An 18,899-nucleotide genomic window follows, 5' to 3' on the forward strand; every position below is an offset into this window, starting at 1 on the left:
GTCCCAGTTTCTATTGTTAAAATATATACATTTAAACAGTTACAATAGTGTATGTACATTTCTGTTCTTTTCCAGTAGGGTACACTGTGGTTACATTTTTAAGCTCTTTGCAAAATCCTTTTCAACACACACTTCTGTACTAGCAGTTTGATATACACCTGACATACACTTCTAATACATTTGTAACACAGGTATTGTATATAAATCATTTTGATATTCACAAATAACATATAATTGTGTACAAAATTCTAGATAGCTGGGTGGCAGTATCTCCTTTTGTTATACTTCTATTTAATCATGCTGATATTCACAGATGATATATAATTATTTAAAGAATTCCAGTTAACTTTGCTGGCAGTACCTACTTCATAAGCAAACACTAAAATACGCTGAAACACACCTGTTTAATAGCAAAGCTTTCAGGTACAAACCCTTTATCAATACTCATACAGGTTACAAATAAAATCAAACATTTAAATAGAAGCCAACAAAGCACATGACCAGCAGCCAAAGAGATTAGATGAGATTAGATTTTTAAAATCCTTATAACCAAGTTTACATTTTAAATTTGCCATATTCTTATAAGAAAAAAGTGGTCTATCACCAATGATGGATTTCATTTCACTGCATGCCAATAAAACAACCCAATTTTTCTTTATAATATTTTTTTAGTTAAAAATCTAATTGAACTGAATAATACTAATACATATGGAACTTTAAAATGTCTAAACTGTAGCTGTTGCCCTGATATAATAGATAAAGAAAATAGCTTAGTATTTAAGCATCCGGTGAGTGGGATCATATACAAGTTTAATCTCATGGCAACATGCACTTCAACTAATGTGATATATTTGGCTACATGCGTGTTTTGCCATTGTTTTTATGCAGGTAAGGCCACAAGAAGATTAAAGGACCGCATCATTGAGCATAAATCTGAGATACGAAGAGGGAATGATAGGAATGCCTTATACAGGCACATATCCTCATGTGGCAATCAACACAAGTTTAGATTTCGTGTTATTGATAGAGTGTGTGTATCTATGAGGGGGGGTGACCTTAATAACCTTTTAGATTTAAAAGAGTTTGAATGGATTTTAAGACTCTCTGCTGATAAGATGCCTGGTTTGAATGTTGCTGTTACATTAAAGCATGTATTAGTGAAATTACAACATACAATACTGAAATAATTGCATTTTAAAGTTTATGTATATATTTTTAAAACATATTTTCATCACATGATCTTTGGCTGCTGGTCATGTGCTTTGTTGGCTTCTATTTAAATGTTTGATTTTATTTGTAACCTGTATGAGTATTGATAAAGGGTTTGTACCTGAAAGCTTTGCTATTAAACGGGTGTGTTTCAGCGTATTTTAGTGTTTGCTTATTTCTATTTTGGCAGCTGGTTGGACAAGTACCTACTTCATCACAGGTGCATTAGTTATTCTATTCTTAAACAAACTATTTTTTCCTAGTTAATTATCTTTTTATGTTAATTTGAATCTTAAAACTATAAGTCTTCTCTTTAAGCATCAGAATCACATCTGTGGGAATAATTTGCAAGGTTACTGATAATTCTGTTCCATGGTAGTCAATATGGCGGGCAAACTGCATCATTTCTGATTGTGAGGATAACTTTATTCATTCTATTTTTCTGATATTCATATGTATAAAGCTAGTCTAGTTATCAAAAAACTTTTATTCTTATAGGATGGTGACTACCAGCCACTCCTTCAAAAAAAAAAAAATGCCAGAAATCCATGTGTGCCTTTTTCTCTTATTTCTGTATTCTAGTGTTGTGCCTTGCTAAGTAGCTTTAAAACAGCATTCCAGTTTTAAAGTGAAATTTTAATTTTTAGAAGGTCAGTTTGGCTAAGTGTCCCTTCAGTAAAGCTTCAGTCTGCCTTTTGGATGAAAGCAGCAGTAGACTTTCAGACTTCCCTTTTAATGGAGCTTCGATAGATCCATCAGCATCAGGCCCATAAAATTAGGGCTACATTCAGGCACAGTAACGGAAAGGGGGATGTATACTGAAGGGATTCTTTATCCCATTGCGCTTTGTAGAAGGCTGCCTTTGGCTACAGTACTGTTATTGATGATGTAAGCATATAGTACTACTTTTGTAGTGTAGTATGACACAACCTGTTGTTAACCCAGTTTCATTGCATATACTATACTCCTTTAGAGGCTCCTGCATGTGCAAGTGAGATCCAGCAGTTCAAAAATGTGTGCTTCACAACACTTTTAGATGGCTCAAGAACTCAGGAATATGAGATATTATGAATGTCTACATTATTCACAGTAGAGGCCCTCAAGTATTATTGAACCTGTTTGTTACAGAATTACAATTCCAGACTTACTACATTTGTTGCCATTAATAGAGGACTGCAGACACTGCCTCACAGAACCCAGCTCGTTTCACCACTCCATGCATTTTACAACTCCTGATCCACACTGTCTTGTTAATGATTTCTAAAGAATTTTGCACAAAAATAGTTGCACAGTTAATCCACTTCATCCACAGTGTCTCAGTGTATGGGTGACATCCTTACCAGTATTTGTAAAATCTTTATTTGAAGGAATCCACTGCCCTCTGGTATTGCACTATTGAACTATGTCAAAAGATTTTAATACTCTTAACATATACTGGAAGAATCACGCAGATAAAAGTAAGCAAAAAGGTTTATTTTACATGCATGGAGACATGCTACAAAGTACATGGTATGTCAGCAGTCTAAATTCTGTACATTTCACATGGGTTTTTATACCCTCTCCTGCACGTACACAGTGGCTGGTTACTAGACAAGGAATTTCACTCAAAGCTATAAATTCACATCCTGGAGCCTTAGATGGTCAGAGGTCAGGCACAAGATAAGCTTGTGCCTGGATCAAGGTATCATCTGTGCATTCCTCTTTGGTCAGCAAATCCTTTAAAAGAAAAACAACTTATTTTAGCTTATTTCTTTGCACGCAATGCAGTTTCACATTTTAACCCTTACTATACATGATACAAAGATGTTGAACACAAAGATTCTTACTACATTTCCCCCCTAACAACACTTTGTATCATTAGTAATACATTTTATTCATACAGTTTTTCGCATGACTCGTGTTCTGTATATTCAGAGTAATAAGCTTTAGTTGCATTGGCAGACAATACATTTGATATTATCATATGGATGCAAGGAATGCAGCAACAACCCAACAGTAGGAATATAATGGCACCAACACATATAGCAATTAAGACATTCATAAGTACTGTTCCCCAATTTCCAAACCAATTTTGGAAAAAGTCAGTTAATGGATTCTGTCCTGGTTTTGTAAGTTCAGAAACTTGCTGCAGGATCTCTAGATGGCTGTTAATGTCGTGTTCGTTGTCCGGTATGAATGAACAACACTCCTCCTGGATAAGAGCGCAAGTACCTCCTTTCGCCGCTAGGGTGAAATCGAGCGCCATACGATTCTGCAACACTACAGTCCTCATTGCAGTTAACTCATCCGTCACCAATTCTAGCGCAGAAAAAGATGCATTGCTCAGAGTTTCTAAGAGTTTTCTAATCTCCCAAATGGATTTTACTGTCCCATACGCTGGAAGAATACCAGCCCAGGAAATAACATCATCGCCCAAGTCCATGTGTGATAACCCGTTGCTGCTACTATGGGCCAAATTGTGATGATAGATCCAGGATGCATCAACATTACCAACGGGATTAACAGGTTTATTAACAGCACGTACATTTCGTATTTTACCTTATGTCCCTCTTTCGCCAAGAAATGCAATAATCGAATAGTTTTGGACTCACAGACAGCCTCCGTGGGTACAGCCAGTAAGATGTCATCCACGTACAATAGTAGATGACAGCCATGCTCTGGTTGAAACTGTGCCAGGTTTGTCGACATTTCTTGCGAAAAGATTGTAGGGCTTTCACAATATCCCTGTGGCAGTCGTGTGTATGTGTACCGCTTGCTCATAAACGTAAAGGCGAACCAAAACCTACTATCTTTCTTTAGGGGAATAGAAAAGAATGCGTTACTAATGTCAATAACAGAAAACTACTTATCCGTGGGAAGGATATCATTTAACAAAACAGATGGATTTGGGACCATAGGAGCCCTTGGCACTACAGCAGCATTTACAGCCTGCAGATCCTGTACCATTCTCCATGTACCGTTCGGTTTCCTTACTGGGAACAAGGGTGTGTTACACGGTGAATCTGTACATGGAATTAAAATCCCAGCTCGCAGTAGAGCCGTGATCACTGGTAGAATGCCTTCTTCTGCCTTTTTACTTAATGGATACTGACGCTTGTGAGGTCTAAAATCGGATTTTGGAGTTATTTTAACCTGTCCTGCTGTTTTTATTAGCCCAATGTCGTGTTGCCCGCGGGACCATAAGGAGTCTGGCACTGATTGTAACTTTAATTCTTCTTGCGGGGTTAGGAGATATAGTCAGAATGGCCCTCCCCCGGGTGGCGTTAGCCTGTATTCGCGGAGGTGCACTGTTGGTCTAGCCTGGGTGACCCAATTTAGTCTTTGTACCTGAACTCCTTTACATGCTAATTGTTATGGCATCATTTTGGCCCATTCAGTAAATTTCCTCCCCACCAGATACCATGCCATTTGTTCTTCCCTTGTTGCAGAGACATGTGCAATAGAATTATTGCGAAAAAGTAACTGCATATCTTTTGTAAGACTGCATGTAACTGCAGAATTTCCTAATTTATCCCAATAGAGATTTTGTAACAGGATTTTTGTGACCTTGTGTTTAAAAAATTGCTCCTCATATTTGCCGTCTGGTCCCACATACTTTCTGTAATACATTGTACAGTGTAGTTGTTTGGCAGCCTCTGGTAACTGAATAGCCATACTATATTTGCTCAAAGCTAGGTTAGTTAACTCATTGGCCACGCTTTGTGGTCCTGTTTCAATAAGATCATTACTATACCAGTAATGTAACTCACCCTGCCCCATTTGTAACATAACATCTTGAATTGCTACTCGTTTGGCTAGAATCCCTGATGCAGTCGGTACAGCTGCTATGCCAAACACGTGCATTAAATCTCTTCCTAATAAGTTTACAGGGCAAATTTTGGAGATAATGACTCGGAACCTGATAGTTTGGTTAGTTTCAGGTTCCATGAACCATAAAGGTTTAGATAATGGTTCCTTATAGATGCGGCCATCTGCTGCCTTGAGTAGTACATAGTCATCAGAAGTTACATCGGATGGCACTGCAGAGTTTCTTAGCAGGGTCCTGGAGGCCCCTGAATCACACAAAAATTCTACATCCTTACCCTCTACTTGAAGTATGATTAACGGTTGTGCCTCTAGCGGCATAGTTACAGCCAGCGCTGTTAAATTAACAACCTGATATTCACCTTCTTCTGAAAAATTAGTCATTTCATTTTCCCATCCTGCACATTCACCCTTACCTTCTTCGTTTGCATCCTCAAAATCTTCCTCTTCACTATGTCTTATTGACTCTGGCCAATCAGCCTCTTTATCCGGGTCTGATTCACCTCCACCACCATCATATAGTCATGCTGACTCGTGATCCGGGGTGGTTTTAGTTTTTTCAGAAGACCGGCAATCCCTCGCAAAATGCCCCTTTTTACCACATTTGAAACATTCTCCTCTTTTTTATCTGCCTTCATAATCTTTGGAATGTCCCACATTCCCTCTTCCTCTACCCTTGCCTCTGCCCCTTCCTCTACCCCTGTTAGTCGGACCTTGCAGTAGCATAAGTATCCCATCTTCACTCACCGTAAAGGTTTGAGCTTGTTTTCTTTTCTTTTCTTCTAAATATGTTTCTGCGTGTCTTGCATACTCCAGTAGGGGCTGCAGACGTGCCGTCCGATGGTCTATCATATGCTTTTGGACAAAGTTGCTAATGGCACTTTTGCACCCTTTTAAAAAGGCATTTTTTAGTTGTTGTTCATATGAGGAGTCTTTTGACTGATCTATTTCTTTTTGCATACCACTGTGGTTATCAAAGCACTGGGTAAGTCTCTGCAAATAGTTGTCTACTTTTTCATTGTCTGCTTGTACACATCTATTGATACAGGTCCAGTCTGCCCTAGACTTCCATTTGTCCAAAATACGGTCTAGTAAATCCTTGACCTGCTTTTGGTATGAGTCCGAATTGTGGGCAAGTGGTTTATTGTCTACTCTGGTTATGGGATCCCAGTCCCCACAGACCAAGTGCCAGTCGGGACTCAAAATGTGTCGAACTACTTGTTCCAACTTTACGGCATTTAGCTTATAACTTTCTATCATGCCTGCGATGTCCTCACAAAACTTGGTCATATCTAACCTAGGGTGTGGTATTCCTTCTACGGCTTTTCGAATGTCTTCCCGCGTCCAGGGTCGATAGACTAAAATGGTGGGACCCTGTCCGGACGTACCTGCTTGTGGATTTGTAACTTCTATGAGGGGATACTCTGTGGACGCCGAATTGACTTCGGCTTCCTTTTGTTTCCATTCTGATTTGTCTATACTACGGGTTCGTAGGTCCAGAGTGTCATCCGCCTGTTTCTGTAAAACTACGGGAGGTATGGTTTTGCTTTGGCTTACTTCTTCACTTTCCTGATACTGAGGTAGACTAGTTTTAAGGGTTTCCGGGTCTGGATATAAGGGTGGGGCCGTCGCCTTGCGACAGACGACAGATGTTTCATCATCATCCTTTTGGATGAAAAATGTATCTTTTGCACTTGAGCCACCACTTCCCTTATTCGAAAACTGTTCCCTATGTCTCTTATAAGCTTCTTCTAACCATTTCTGTGCTTGAGGGAATCCCATCTTCACTTGATTTTTAACTTTGCCTCCTGCGTCCCTACGCAGATCTCTCACCAAATTTTGACATTCTGATCTATTTAAGTTACCACTAAACCCATAATTTGTCTTCCATTTTTTTATGTATTTTAAGATTTTTGGATGTAATTTAAACATATATTCCTCATCTTCAGTCCTTTTATTTAAGCAGCCCTTACTAGCACAACAACTGCTTCCTATTCCTATTTTTCTTATTTAAAAGAAAAACTATTTACCTTGTCCTGAGATCTCTACCGGTCTTTTGTAAAATTTAAACAAAAAAAATTCCTTTATGACTAGTCCATTAAAAAAAGTACTTTTATAAATGGAAAAGCTTACCTTACTGCGGATCTTCCGCCCCGTTCGTCACCGTCCCACGGATCGAATCTAAGAGTGACTGGCCTCTACTTACGACTTTTTTTGGAGGTCTTTCCGTTCAAGGGAGCCCGAGATTCATTCTCCCTTTCCTGTACAGGTTTTTCAGTCCCTCTTATGCGATTCGTACCATGAAGAGGTGGCCCCACGGTCTTGGGCACCAGAAATGTCAAAAGATTTTAATACTCTTAACATATACTGGAAGAATCACGCAGATAAAAGTAAGCAAAAAGATTTATTTTACATGCATGGAGACATGCTACAAAGTACATGGTATGTCAGCAGTCTAAATTCTGTACATTTCACATGGGTTTTTATACCCTCTCCTGCACGTACACAGTGGCTGGTTACTAGACAAGGAATTTCACTCAAAGCTATAAATTCACATCCTGGAGCCTTAGATGGTCAGAGGTCAGGCACAAGATAAGCTTGTGCCTGGATTAAGGTATCATCTGTGCATTCCTCTTTGGTCAGCAAATCCTTTAAAAGAAAAACAACTTATTTTAGCTTATTTCTTTGCATGCAATGCAGTTTCACATTTTAACCCTTACTATACATGATACAAAGATGTTGAACACAAAGATTCTTACTACAAACTATAAGTACTTTTTCTATTGTATTTGGAAGGTACCTTCACCACAATGTTGATAGCAAGTTACAACCAGCACTATCCTTTCTTATCTGTGATACAGGAAGGTTATTAAAAATGAGGACTTTTTAGATGCAGGTATGACATTAAAACACAGCGTGAAGGGGACAGGCATAACTTATGAGAGTTAGAGACTTTCTCGACACTGCAACGGGTGAAAAAATAAAAAAATGAAGAAGGCGAACTCTCATCTCAGCAGTAGCTACATAGCAGGGCCACTGGGCAGCACTTTTCTGAGTACAACACAGGCTCAGGAACAGGAATACTACCACAGTTCAGAAACAATTGCACTGCAGGCCAAGACTGTGTACGAAAAATTTGTTGAATCACAATTGCGGAGGCATAGTAATAGAATGGAGACCATTTATGGTTCCAAGGCTCTGCATCTCAGCATATACCAGGGATAGGTAGCCAGATTAACTCAGGTTCCCATCATTGTTACTTGTATAAAGTTATTACTGCTGTTGTAATATGGCAGCAAATAACTATACCACATGTTCCAGAAAGTGACAGATGAACTCATGCTCCCATCATTGTTACCTTTGGCTCATGAAAGACTGGATATGCTTAACCCAGACTCCAGAGGTTAGAGATTCCATTGTTGCCATGCTGTCCTAAATAGGGCTCTACTGCTCAGAGAGTGGCTGTCCAAGTACCTAGTAAACAGACATTATACAGGCTGGGAATAGGTGTTTATGCATTCTCCTCCTTCACCTTGAGGGATGTAAGTGATATCATGCTTCGAGTCCACCTTGTTTGATCAAAGGTGATATTCAGATGCTGGATTTGTTGCCGATGGAAATATTTAGAATAAAATAAAGTATCAGATGTGTCTTCCATTTCTTATTTATTGATGTGATTGGTGCACAATTCCACAGAGAGATCAAAGTGGGTGGCAGTCACAACCTTACATTACAGTGCAATACCAGACTTCTTATAGATTTTACCAAGAATACAAAACCAACTTTATTGATACTTCTTCTAATGGAAAATTGCTAATTGGATCAGATGTAAAAGCCAACCATGAAAAGTGAAAGTAGGGGGCTGACACCCTCACTATTGTGGATTTGAAGTTCATGACCCCTAATAAATGTTCTTCCTGATAAATCTGAGATTAAAACAGTTATGGCTCTAGAGCAGCCAGCGGAAGTTTAATAATAGAGGTTCTGGAAGGATTTGCAAAGGTCAAGGAAATTGGCAGAATAGCTGCCAATCCAAATGAAAGCAGTCTGGTCAAAACAGGCAGGAGTACCATAGCTTCTCTAGTTATGGCCCCACAGCTGTCTCTGTGGCACCTTGACTAACTAAGCACTCTGAAAGTAATGGGGTGGATTGCTGGTCCTTCCAGTTGTCTGCATGGATGGGTATCACACAGGACAATTGAACAAGGACTGTAATATCCAGAGATTACACAGTTCCTAAATAGCATTATATGTTTGACTCCATCAAAAGACTGTGGAAAGACACAAGACATTCAGGCTTATTCACAAAAGAGTCATATAAAAGATGCCTCCAAATCAACAAAGGTTAAGCCTTTACTCAAGATTATGTTTGGTATCCATAAAATAGGGAGGTTGAGCCTATTTTGGACTTAAGCAGCCTAGCTGAGTTCCTTCCAAAACAGCCCCTTTTTTGGTCATGGTGAGTCAATTCTCCAATGAGTATCCAAAGTAGACTTCATGTGCTCTTTGGACCTCTAAGATGACCAATTCATCTACCTCTGCATCAAAGTAGCTCAGAAGTCAAGGAGCTTTCTCCACTTCTACATAGGACTGAGTCCCTTCCAATTTTAGACTTTACCTTTTGATGTCACCTCAGTCCCAAGGGTTTCACCAAGTAAATATCTGGTGTTGCACTGCACATAAGGCTATAGAATACCAAGGTCCTGTCTTACTCAGTTGACTGGGTTATAGTAATTCCAAATCTGGACAGTCTATTAACCTTGAGGAACTCTCTTCTGTCATTATTACAGTCTTCAAAGATCACAATGTACACCTCCAAGTCTCAGCTTCTGCCCACTGAGTACATCTCATTCAACAGATGCATCTTGAACATCTGTATTGTCAAACTTTTCTTGTTCCATTCAGAATAATATCTCTTCAGAGTGTCATTCTCCAGATTCTGAGACTCATCTAGTTCCAGACACTGTCTTCTGGCACTAGGTATAATGGCAAAGTCAAGCTACATTGTTGCAAATGTCAGGCACAGCATGAGAGTACTACAATGAATCCTAAAGGCTCTGTGGAATCAGCTTCTCAATCCCATGGACTTCCCATTCATAATACCCCGGGATCACATCAGTAGGTGGTTTCATAAGTTCAACCAGTATCAAGGCAGACCACTCCAGTAATCAGTATGCAGTTATCACTGATGCTTCTATTGCAGGGAGGGTAGGTCATTTTCAGGAACAGATAGTCCAAAGTATGCTGTTGCAAACCAAGGCTGATGCACTCCCAAAATGTTTTGGTGAGGAGGGCCATTCTCTCCCTATCTGTGGGCAGTAGCTTCTGTAATAGCATCTGTATCAAGGTGTATCAAGGCTGTATGTCAAAAAAAAAGCCTAATTCATATCCGTTTCCTGGAGTTATTCACTATTTCCATTTGTACCTTCGCCACCAGAACTTACTGGTTTGTATGCAGTAGCCGTGAAACCTAGAACTCTCTTTTCATACTATAAAGATTTATGATAGCCTTGAGCTTGAAACTTAGTCTTAAGCAGCATTTTGGATGAAAGAGATTTTCTTCTACAACTAAGTTTGTTTGTTTTTACAATTTTCCCTTAATGACATTTTGTTTAATGTAAGAAGGATGCATATTCTTGAACTCTAGATATGAATTACTCGTTAGCCCCACCCCCCAAAAAATCGCCATGTTACATAGTCACTTGTTAACATCTTTAATAACAGTAACATATAAAAAATTCACTATGGATGAGGTGTCAAAGAATTTGAACCTTAAAAAAATGTCACTTGAATTAAAAAAAAAAAATCATAAAAAATTGTAACTCTTCAAACTCTCCGATTCATACAAAGGAAATGTTATCAGTACAGAATAAACAACTCTTAAAAGACCTAAACAGTGGAGGGAGAGCTATAGACATAAAGATGTTCCAACTGTGCCATGACTATATTGGAATGACTAGGTGCCATAGCACCCATGGCTGGGCACCCTTTTAATTTGCTTAAAATATCTATCTTTAAAACATGAAAAAAATATTGTGCAAAAAATGTCACCTAGTAAATTAATTTTAATGATAAGCTAGTTAAATTTGAAAGATATTCAAAAATCATAATAAACCAAATTCAAGTTGGATAACTGTATGCAAATTACTGATATTTGCTTTAACAAAAAAGTCATTTTCTGAAATTGCAATAGACAATAGCTTGTTAATAAAAGTTTTTTTAATCTAAATCAAATGATATAATATTTATAACTACATCTTTGTGTTTGCTTTTCACCAAAATAGCAAAAGGCTCTGTTTTTGAACAATTCGTGACCACTGTAGGCGAAAATGGTGTCCTGGAAACACATCTCAGAATGTTTGGAATTCCTGAAATAAAACCAGGATCTAGGGCTGTGAAACCTATAAAACATTTTCAAACATCTGTGGAACATGAAAGTAATCTAAAATGTGTTCTATAAAAATATCAGTCGCCAATAGCCACTAAAACAGCATCTTGATTTAGTAGCATGAATGAATCCTCTGCTTGCAACATTTCTAACCTGCTAGATTCATATTGTGCATTATTCATAATTACCAAACCATCTACCTTATCCATTGTCATGATTTTTTCATCTGCTAGGGACCTTAGATTATAGATGCCTTATCTTAACTTCTAATACATAAGAAATATTTATTGTGATATCAGCTTCAGAAATGACCTGAAAGCTAATAATTACACTCATCATTGGAAGATTAGAAGTACTATGGTTCAATGACAAATTTTTAGAGGCTACATGAGTTTTGGTAAGCAAACAAGCTATGTCAGTTTTACATGTAAATACCTTATGAGAAATAATGACATAATTATTGAAGTTGTTCATGAAGAACAAAACACAGGCCTTTTTAGGGGATGGGTCTCTCTGCACAATCAACAAATGGATGGGCAAATTAAAGTGTTATTAAGTGATGATCCTGTTCAGTGATTACCTGGAAAGTTTGAATGGTCAGCTCCACAGCCATACATTACCGCTGTGCAACTGGCTTCCTACCTGTTAGTATTTTTGTTGTTCACTGAGGTGTTATGTTAAGTCTATTTTATGTCAAGTTGTTGGTTGGTATCCCTCTGTGATGTCAATGGATTCTCCTTTGTTTTGCTCATCTGTACAGATACAGATACCAGGTTTGCTGATATCTCCTTGGGGCAACTCGCCATTAAAAAAAGAAACAGTTTGGCTTTCCTGTCTCTGTTGTAACATCATTCTGTATTCTAAGTTGGTGAGTGGGTCCTCACCCATTGTTTCTTTAGAAATACATAGTTATTAGAAGAAACACCAGACCTAGAAGGAGAGCTGTGTGAACCATCACTATTAAGCTTCTTACAGTCATTGTAATTTCTTAGAAACTGCTTGTGTTTCTAATTTGTCTTAGGTTTTGATTTTCCTTGTGTCTCCTGTTGAAATGAAATTAAATGTGTTCAACAAGAGCTTAGTAATGGTCAATTTTTTTACGAGCAGTCAAAAAAAAAACATTGAGAGGTGGTAATGTCCATTACTGGGCTTTTACAAGAATGTTTCCAGGATTGACTAGTTCTCTTTTAATATCACTGATCTTTCTAATGCTGATAGTAGAAGGAAATAGCACTGGCAAAGTCTGCATACAAATATTGTGCAAGGAAAGACATTTTGCTTACAAATTGTGTCTTGAGTGGCTGTACACATGTAAAGTCCCTCCATTAAAACATAAAAGCTCTAACTAGAAATGAATTGTTGGAAAAATAGAAGTGGGGCAGATCTGGGTACTAGCAATGCACTCAGTCCAACTCCTATATCCGTTAACTTGTGATGAGCCCATGGTTGCATTGTTGGTAAAATTCAATAAAATGATAGCACCAAACACTAATAATGAATTTCAAACTATAGCAAACAAAAAACAACACACAAAACAGTGAACTCACTCCCATTGACAAACAATCCTTTATTAAAACAATCAGTAAGAATGTTGATTTCTATTTTTGTAAATAAGAACATTTTTTACATCATTGACTTTCTAGAGAGTGGCTCCAAAACAACAAAATATGCATCTAGGGGTTAGAGGTATTTATTTCTGTACTTCAGGCAGGTAGTATAGAATTCTGGCCATTTCTTACTACTTTTATTATATTAGCAGCAATAGGTGTTAAGAGTCTTGAGGGTATTTTAATTACAATTCCACCCGTTATGTGTCTGAGTGCACTACTTGTGACTCATTTTTATGTAGGTAAGGACAAATTCTGGTTTAAAAAGAGAGATATATGAGTATAAATATGTCATTTCAGTTGAATATGACAAAAATACTTTGTTTAAACACTCCATTAACTGTGTATATATATATATATATATATATATATATATATATATAGAGAGAGAGAGAGAGAGTGAGCGAGAGAGAGATAGGAGCACTACAGAATCCTGAAAGCCCAAAATCCTGAACACCAAAATCCTGAGACCAAAATCTCGAAAGATCAAAATACTGAAAACTCAAAATACTGAAAACACACAGGATACCAACACTTACTATATTCCAGCACAAGTACATACAGAAACATATTACCCTTCAACTATAGGCAGGGGGGCAAGCCCCCCTGCACCCCCACACCCCCTGCAATTTAAATATATCAACTTCGAGATCGCACTTCACTACACTAAGTGCAATCTCGGAGTTGATATATTTAGGTAGCAGGGTGTGTGTGGGGGGGGGGCGCAGCTTATACTTGGAGAAGAGCAATATAGTTTGTGTTTAATTTGTTTCTGTATGTACTTCTATATAGTAAGTGTTGATATCATGTGTGTTTTCAGTATTTTGAACTTTGGAGATTTTGGTCTCAGGATTTTGGCCTTCAGGATTTTGGGCTTTCAGGATTCTGTAGCGCTGCTATATATATATATATATATATATATATATATATATATATATATATATATATATATATACTACGTATTGGATTCAATGAGTCTTGGAGATTTGCTAGATGAATTGGACTGCAAAGAATTGTCAATCAGTTTTAAATGCATCAACACTTCTAGGGATGAATGACAATATCATTTTTAAAGCAGTGCTGAAAAAGGGGGTTTAAACCAACATTAAGATTTTTTTGTTTTGTTTTTGTAATGTCATTGTCCCAGGATGGTTGTCTCATGATTTTTTTCAGTATTTAAGCTTCTGTTGTTTTATATTGAATCAATCTGATGAAGTATGGTTATAGAAACGAAAGAGCTTATAGGTTGTTTTAATAAAGAATCATGTTGTCAACAGGAATGAGTTCACTGTTTGTTACATGAAACAAAAATGTTACATTTTGTAGTAAAAGGAAAAGCCATCACTTGTATTGGCATTTTGCCCTTGGCTAACTAAACCTTGGCATCTGCTTACATCAAAAGTATAGGCATGCAAAGGGACACTGTTTTTTTTTCATTCATCTGTGAAAATATTGGTTAATCCCTGATTTTATCTGTCTTTGTTTTGGAAAAATATGTTTTTTTTTTAATTTGGCATTTCACGTCAGAGCACTCAGTCAGCAAAACTTGCAGCTCTTGTACTGTTGTTTTGCTTTATTGAGTGCATCCATAACTCCATTGAGTTCATAACTTCCATGCTAACAGCGATGCAGTGATCTTCACATTCTTCTTACCATCCCCCCATGCCTCTCTCTCCCTCTCACTCTCTGTTTCTCTTTATAACTTTAACTACCAAAAGTAGTAGAAGAAATTAGTTGGTGTAGTGGCAATATTTCACCTTTTCAGAATGAATATAACCTTGTTTTTCCCCGAGAATACTATGTAAAGGTGGTTCTTCCTTGAAAATGCTACCTATAGAGGGACTAACCAGGTGAACAAAAGTAAAATAAATAAATAAATAATCATTTGTTTTAGAGAAAACAATTAAAACTAGGTATTTTAAAAACTGGTAGTCCTTGCTATCAAGTGAGTTATACTTCCAATAAAACATTTGCAGCTTTATCAGAAAAATAAAAATAAAAGAAAACAGTGAAATAAAATTAAAGTTTTGTGTGAAAAACAAGATGCAAGGAAAAACTTTGAAAAAAGACTGCTATATTTCTATTAGCATTTCCATTTCACTAATATAACAAGAGGCAAATTTTAGGGTTATATTAATGCAATTGGGGTTTGGTAGACAATTCAGTGAGATTATTCAAGAGAATTTCTTCAAATGTTACAAATGCATCTTGTTCTGCAAACAACATTTCAGCAGGTGCAACTAATAGATAATTGCTGTAAAGACAACAATATAGATGGTACCTTTAGGGTTATATTAATGCAATTGAGGTTTGGTAGACAATTCAGTGAGATTATTCAAGAGAATTTCTTCAAACGTTACAAATGCATCTTGTTCTGCAAACAACATTTCAGCAAGTGCAACTAATAAATAATTGCTGTTAAAGACAACAATATAGATGGTACCTTTAGATGAAACAGTTCATCATATTGATCATTGCTGCAGTAGCCTTAACTATATGTATTATATCCTGTCAAGGATATAACAGCCAGACATCTTCATAGCTTCATGGCTCTTTTCATGTGCCCATACTGTCAGGCAGCTCAAGATGAGCTGAGTAAAAACAAGTTAGGGCACCAAGCCCTTCAGAGCTTTACTGCCACCAAAGAGTATGCTCCTCTGGGGCATTTGAAGATCGACAGTCAGCTTGTGCTGTTCCTTTGCTGTACAGATAAGTTTGCTTTGGGGAAAAAAAAACTTCTCTTCAATTATCTTTGTTTATTATTAATACTTTACCCTTCAGGGCAATTATTTTAAAACTAGGAGTTTGTGTTCTAATGGAGTGTCACAAGTCTATTGTACTTTTAAATTATAGCACTCATTTTCCTCTGAGTTTAAAAGTTCCTTTAAGTATTTTTAAAACGTTTTTCTAAGGAAAAATTGTATTTATTTTACTTTTTGAGGCTGGCAAGTATTTTAAAGCACTTTTTACTATATTTTACTGGCTTTTGTTGATTGTTTTTCCAGGGGAAAGAAGCACCATGTTTGGCTTGACTCTGGGACAAACAGTTGGTCCCAAGTTCAATCCTTCTTCTAGCCCCCCTCCAAAAAAAAGTTAAGCAAACAGCCTTTACCACCACAGCAGGCTAGCAGTTTGTCTCTGACAGGCCATTTCTTCTGCATCATACCATTCATCTTTTACCCCAGATCCCACTGGTGTAGCACCTACAGCCACTAGGGAATGGGGGTTAGTTGCATCCCCTGCGGCTGTTTGGGTCACCTCAGTGGGCAAGGAAGAGCCACTCTTGTTGGACTGGGTGAAGCAACAGTGAAGGTATCCTTTTTTGTAAGAATGTTGTGCTCATCCCTGGGCAATCACTTTTGGCACCATGTTTGCTGTCAAAAAGAAACCGAAAGCTAAACATGGATCTAATTCTCCTCTAATTTCCTTAGAAAGAAGCAGTTTACTGGATCTGGCTAGGTTTTTTATTCAAACTTTTGATACACTTATGAATTATTTTCTGGTAAAAAAGGGATACCCCCTTTCCTGAAGAGATTCAAAATTCACAGTCATCATAGAAATTTCATACTTTGCTTGGGGAGCAGTTTCAGGAGAGATAATAGTGCAAGGTGTGTCGTGCATCTAGGACAGATGGAAGCATGTAAATATGAAAGAGAAAGTTTGCCCTGATCAAAACATTCAACTTCCGGAATTACCTTTGGTTCCAAGGATATTTTCAAGTTGTTTCAGACAATACCACAGTCACATGCTACATTTTCAGTTGGGGGGGAGGTCATACCCCCTCTGCAGATTATCCAAGTTAGCTTGGGATGTATCTTCACAGCACAATATCACTCAACAGGCATCCTTCATTCCATCAGAGCAATATTGTGTGGCAGACAAGCTGAACAGGGCAGGGCAGACCCTCACTTATGCAAACTAAATTAGGGCGTCTTCCACAATTTGATCCATCTTTGGGGAGTTCAACTAGTAAACCCATTAGCCTGCTTTCTAAAGAATCAGCAGGCAAGATTTTTCTCCAAAACTTCTTGGTAGAAGGCCTGGTAGACAGATGCCTTTTTATTTTTTTTTTGACAGGAATATTCCTGTATGCTTTCCCATCCTTTCCACTGATATCCACGGTACTTCTAAAGATTCCGTGGGAATCCCCCAAGATCTTTGTGGTGGTCCCCTTTCTGGCCTAGGTAACAGTGATTATCCCTTCTTTTGGAAATGTCCAGGACCAATTACCACAAGCTTCCTCAAAGAATGGATCTACCCATACAAGATCAGGGATGTTTTATACACCCTGACCCCAGTGAAATTCCACTCACTACCTAGATTATAGAGTCTTATTTTCTATAGGCACCTATTTACTGAATACAAGCAACAGTTATTAATGGAGGCAGGAAAGCCCGCTACTATAATATCATATATTAGCAAATAGGGAAGGTTTTCTAGTTGGTCCCAACAACAACATAACCAGCACACATTCAAGTTTAGTTGTTCTTTGTTGCTTTCCTATGGCCTTTCTTATTCTTGCATCAAGTTCTTTTATTAGCCATTTCAGCATGCCTACCCATGGAACCTCCTCTTTCAAGGTGTTTTCATGTTAAAATATTTATCAAAGTGTTTACTTAAGAGGCCTCCAAGAGAACTAGTAGCCCCTTCTTGAGATCTTAATTTTGTGTTAGTAAGATAACACTTGGTCCAATTGAACCAGCTAATCTGTTTGCCTTGAGGTTCTTAACATGGGAAAAAAGTTTTACTGATTCCTCTGACCTCTGCAGGAAGAATATCTGAGTTGCAGGCTCTTATTCTGAGTCAACCCTATCTCATTTCAGTGGAGACGTTTTTTTTTTCTTAAAAAAATAAAGAGAGACAGTTTCTTTCAGAACTAATCTGTTTTTATACCTAAAGTAGCAGCCAACTATTATTTAAGCAAAACTATCCTTTATCCATTTTCTTAACTGATCTTAAAAATGAGGGAGAAAGGATACTCCCTACCTTGGATGTCCACTGACAACTCACATACAATCTTGCCATAACTAAATATTTAAAATCTTCACATATGGTGTTCTTTTCTTGTGAAAAAAAGCAGAAGGGACAACAAGTGTCAATACAGACTGTTTCCAAATGGTTGTCTAAAGCTATTACCATTGTTTATACTCACCACAACAAAATGTTTCAGGCAGGGTGAAAGTCCAATCTACCAAGGAGAAATGAATCATAGGCACTAAACAGCCTATAATTGCAAGGTACCTTGCTAAGATAAGGGAAAACGGCTCCTGTACTTTACAAAAAAAGCACCAAACCAGGCATGTCCAAGGGTTAGCTTCCGGTGATTTCTCCTGTCCACCTGGTGAATCTGGGCATACTGGGGCAATGCAGCAATTGCCTCATGTACACAGACAACCCTCTCCTCCTACCACCCATCACTACAACCTGTGAGAGGTGCACTTACACAGCCAAACTGGAAGCAAAGCTCTCTCCACCCAAGATTGTGCTAGACATTCAAGAGGAGAAGGTTAACACCCGCACTACACCTCAAGCAACACATAGCCCTTCTAAACCCACACCACCAACACTGACACATAGCAACACTAAATCCACATATGCAGAGGCCCTTAACTGTAACCTGCCCAAACAACAAGGACCTCCAAAGCTGAAACGCAAACAAACACTAATCACAACCAAAGTGTCACATAGCTCACAACACCAGTGTGCCACCCAGCAACAGCCCCTAAGAAAAGACAACGTACCTAATTCCTTAGTCATAGGTGACTCTATAGTCAGGCACACTGATGTCCCACTCAGCAGGCTGAACAAGGAGAAAATTACAGTCACCTGCCTGTCGGGTGCCAGGATCCGCCACATAACTCATGCACTCAAGTCACTCCACAACAAGTACA

General features: G+C 38.0%; 1 protein-coding gene across 2 annotated transcripts in view; it reads left to right on the forward strand.

The window, feature by feature from the left end:
• The window catches only part of LOC122812676 (bone morphogenetic protein 2-like), a 249,738-nt gene that overhangs the window by 77,606 nt on the left and 153,233 nt on the right, over positions 1-18,899 (forward strand). The gene's annotated exons all lie outside the window — the stretch shown is intronic.

Source organism: Protopterus annectens, chromosome 1.part0 (assembly GCF_019279795.1).
Source record: "Protopterus annectens isolate FY-2018-M chromosome 1.part0, PAN1.0, whole genome shotgun sequence".
Taxonomy (NCBI): Eukaryota; Metazoa; Chordata; order Ceratodontiformes; family Protopteridae; genus Protopterus; species Protopterus annectens.